Genomic DNA, 4,508 nt, shown 5'->3' with positions numbered 1-4,508 from the left:
TGCAGGAAGATACCAGCCGCTGACAGAAGATGAACCAAACTCAGCACCTGCTGATCAAGAACCAGCCACCGAGTCCTTCACAAAACGGCTGACCAAGAGTAAGAGTGAACCTAAAATTACTTTTACTGACCCATCTACTTCTGCAGAGATTGTTCAAACAGGAATAACACAAGACATGAATCTACCCAAAGAAATAAGGATTCCAAGAGGGCACTCCGAAAGTGCAATCCTTGATTCTGCTGGGAATACCCTGATGACGAGGAATCAACTCAGGAAGTACCTCAGCAATGTTGCTTTCGTCTCAGTACAAGAACCGAAGAATTTCGCTGAAGCTGAGTACGATGAATTCTGGATGAACGCAATGCAAGAGGAGCTCGATCAATTTCGAAGAAATGATGTATGGGAGTTAGTGCCCCATCCAAAGAGTCAAAAGACCATCGGAACAAGATGGGTCTTCAGGAACAAGATGGACGAACAAGGAAATGTAGTCAGGAACAAAGCAAGGCTTGTAGCTCAGGGCTACAGTCAGTAAGAAGGTATAGACTATGGTGAGACCTTTGCCCCAGTGGCAAGGCTAGAGGCAATTAGAATACTGTGTGCATATGCATCTTACATGAACTTTAAATTATTCCAAATGGATGTCAAAAGTGCTTTTCTTAATGGAGTTATAAACGAGGAGGTTTATGTAAATCAATCTCCAGGTTTTGAGGACCCTAAGTTCCCAAATCATATTTACAAACTCAAAAAGGCTCTGTACGGACTCAAGCAAGCACCACGTGCTTGGTATGAGAGGCTGACCAACTTCTTACTGACTAGAGGTTACGTCAGGGGTCAAGCTGATACAACCTTATTCATTAAGAGAAAGGGTAAAGATACCCTGCTGGCACAAATATATGTGGATGATATTATATTTGGTGCTACTAATGAATCTATGTGCAAGGAATTTAGCAAACAAATGCAGACTGAATTCGAAATGTCAATGATGGGAGAACTCAACTTCTTCCTCGGACTTCAAATTAAGCAAGGAAAGAATGGCATATTCATCAGTCAAGCCAAATATGCCAAGGAGATCTTAAAGAAATATGACATGGAAAATTGCAAGCCAATATCCACTCCTATGGGCACTGACACTATCCTTTGTGCTGATGAGAATGGTAAGTCAGTAGACAGCAAGTTATACCGAGGTATGATTGGCTCTTTACTTTACTTAACAGCAAGTAGACCGGACATTCAGTTCTCAGTATGTTATTGCGCTAGATATCAAGCTAACCCTAAGGAATCCCATTACATATCCGTAAAAAGGATCCTTAGATATTTGCAAAGCTCAGTAAATGCAGGTTTGTGGTATCCAAATACTCATGACTTTACACTCATCGGATACACTGACACTGACTATGGACGAGATAAGCTGGAAAGAAAAAGCACCTCTGGAGGATGCCAATTCCTAGGAAGCTGTCTTGTATCCTGGTTCAGCAAAAAGCAGGCGTCAGTAGCATTGTCTACCACTGAAGCTGAGTACATTGCTGCTGGTCACTGTGTTGCTCAAGTCCTATGGATCAAGCAACAACTTGAAGATTATGGTGTTCAAACGAAGACAATTGAAGTCAAATGTGACAACAAAAGTGCAATTGATCTTTCCAAGAACCCAATTCAACACAGCCGAATGAAGCATGTCAGCATCAGACATCACTTCATTAGAGACCATGTACTCAAAGATGAGATCAAGCTGACCTTTGTCCCAACGGACGAACAGCTGGCGGATATCTTCACGAAGCCACTGGCTCGTGAGCAGTTCAGCATACTGAGAGAAGCAATTGGTATGATTAATCCTCTTCAGTAAATTCCTGTGCTAAATGAATATTGAATGCTGAGTGAATTACATGCTGAATGATTTATTGTTTGCTGAGTATCTCTTGAAACTGACTGAATATACAATACTGAGTAAATTAGTTTAGAACTTGAACTTAAAATCATCCTTAAATAATGCACTGACCTCTCAGAATATCAAACGCTTGACATTCTAAATACTGAGTGATTAATCCGTTAGCATAAATTCCAAGCACGCGTATAACCTAGGATGACATATTCGCCGTAATGTGTCATAAATGCCAGGATCCCTGTCGGTACATGATCCCAAGGCAACTGACACATGGATTTGGTTAAGATCCACACCGTTCAACTCGTCTATAAATCATGGGCATTTCCCCCATCTTTTACTCCTTACGCTCAACAAATCCTTAAGGCTACGAAATCACCCAAATTTCTCTCTCTCAAATACCTCTATTCTCTCCATCTTAGAAGCATGACTAAGCTATCCTTCAACGTCTCCGGTGCCGGCGAAAATAAGTCCAGCTCCGATGAACCTTCACGAAACCCTTCCACCTCTAGCAAGGGTAAAACTGATCAAAACTCTGAAAAAGAGAAAGCTGTGAAAATACGAACCTACTCCAAAGTCTTCGAAAGTGTTCTCGAATGGAAAGTTGAGCCCTCCAGATGGGTTTCTGAGCACTTCGTCCAACATGAACAACCGTTTGCCGAATGGATTGCAAAGAACGAATGGACTGGGCTGTTCTCCGTCAGAGATGAAACGTATCCTGACCTGGTAAGGGAGTTTTACCACAATCTCATGGTTGCCAATGACTCCCCTGACTATCTAAGCACTAAAGTAAAAGGAAAGACGATCTTCATCAACCCTCTGTACATGGGAAATCTCCTCCAACTTAAAACTGAGGGAGTGAGGCTGAGGAAGTCTGGAGATCAGGACAAGACCGACTACGTCCATACTTTCTGCAAACCTGAGGGTCACTCAGGCGAGATCTCAGCATCTTCAATGGGACAGCACCAAAAGATGGCTCACTACCTGCTGAGCTACTTCATTTACCCTAAGATAAACTGCACGACCTCAGCAACGAACTTTAAACAGTGCTTCATATGGCACATGCTGACGTACACCCCCATCAACATGCCGGTCTTCCTAGTTGCTAGGTTCCTACGCAGCACGGGTACAATGAGGTTGGGATCAATCATTACCAGGATCCTCATCGACCACAAGATTGACCTTGAAGGTGAGGAATCTTTCAGAGGAACCGAAATCACAGTGGCCTCGCTGAGGGCACTGAAATATGGGCAGCCTTTGAAGAAAGGAAAAGCTGCTGCTGCTGTTGGCCAAGCTGATCAGACTGAGGAGACTATAGCTGAGCCTAAGAAAGGGCGAAGAACTAAGGCCCCAGCTTCTCGCAAGAGAAAATCTGCTGAGACACCTAATGTTGTGTCTCCAGCAAAGAGGCAGAGGTCAGCTGGAAAGTCAGCTGAGAAGAGAAGCAGGCAAGATGAGCCTAACACTGAGGCAGCTGCTGAGCTCCCTCAGAAGAAGCAGAAGTCTTCAACACTAGCCCCTCTTGACGTCATACCGACGGATTTTATTGTACCGGGTGATTCTCACTTCACTCAATGTCAAGGCACTAATGCTGAGGGAACTGAGGTCCAGTTAGATGACCACTTCATCTCCCAAGTTGAGGAAGAACTTGATGGAGATAATACTGAGGAAGAAGAAGAAGATGATGAAACCAGCGGTCAGAATGACGCTGAGGAGTCTCAAGAATATGCCAGCGAAATTGAAGCTGAGGACGCTGACGCTGGGTTAGCAGGTGGAGCTGTGCAGACTGACACTGAGTTGGCTGCGGGAGTTGAACAAGTTGAAGAGCAAGCTGACCAGATTCAGACTGAGCAAAAGGAACCTTCTCCTACTCACTCAATAGAACCTGCTCATCATACCACTCCACCACGTAGAAGGCGAAAACTGGTTAAGGCCAGTGAGGTAATAGTCAATGACCCTCCTGTGCAACCACCATCCATTCCTGAACTTGTCCTCTCCAAGACAACAAAGGATCCTTCTACCGTCAAATTAAAATTTTTCAAACGGCCCTCAACTTCCTCTACTACAACGCCGTTGGAAAAACAAGCCTCTGTTTCTTCTCAACAGGAACATGCCGAGCATAACACTTCAACCACTTCTACAAGTCAGGTTGAACCAAGCACTGCCCATCCTGTTTCCTCAAGCATAATGCTGACTCCTCATCCCTCTGCCGTCAGCACAGACAATGTTCGGGTTATGACTTCCATCATCAACACCCTCTCTGCTGATCAATCAACCTTACCTCCAACTCAAGTGCAGATTGAGCCAAGTCATCCAGTCACTGACCAGGGTACTCCTTTCACCCCACTTTCCTCTGGTCATACTGATGTACATCGGGATACCACTGAGTCCGGCAAAAAGCTCTTTGACTCAGTGCAAGCACTCATCCACGATCTTCAACATTCCGCTTCGCCTACTGCTGGATCTTCAATTCCTGCCGCAACTCAGCTCTCTCAAGTCACTCTACTTCTTAACGAAGTCAAGGGACTCAAGGATCTGCTGAATGTCGTCCTGTCATTACAAGCCCAGCAAGCTAAGCAGGATTCAATTGCTAAGTTGGCAGAGATACAGCTGTCAATAATTCAACATCTGA

This window comes from Euphorbia lathyris, chromosome 5, assembly GCF_963576675.1.
Source record: "Euphorbia lathyris chromosome 5, ddEupLath1.1, whole genome shotgun sequence".
In the NCBI taxonomy this organism is placed as follows: Eukaryota; Viridiplantae; Streptophyta; class Magnoliopsida; order Malpighiales; family Euphorbiaceae; genus Euphorbia; species Euphorbia lathyris.
This window is presented reverse-complemented; position numbering follows the sequence as displayed.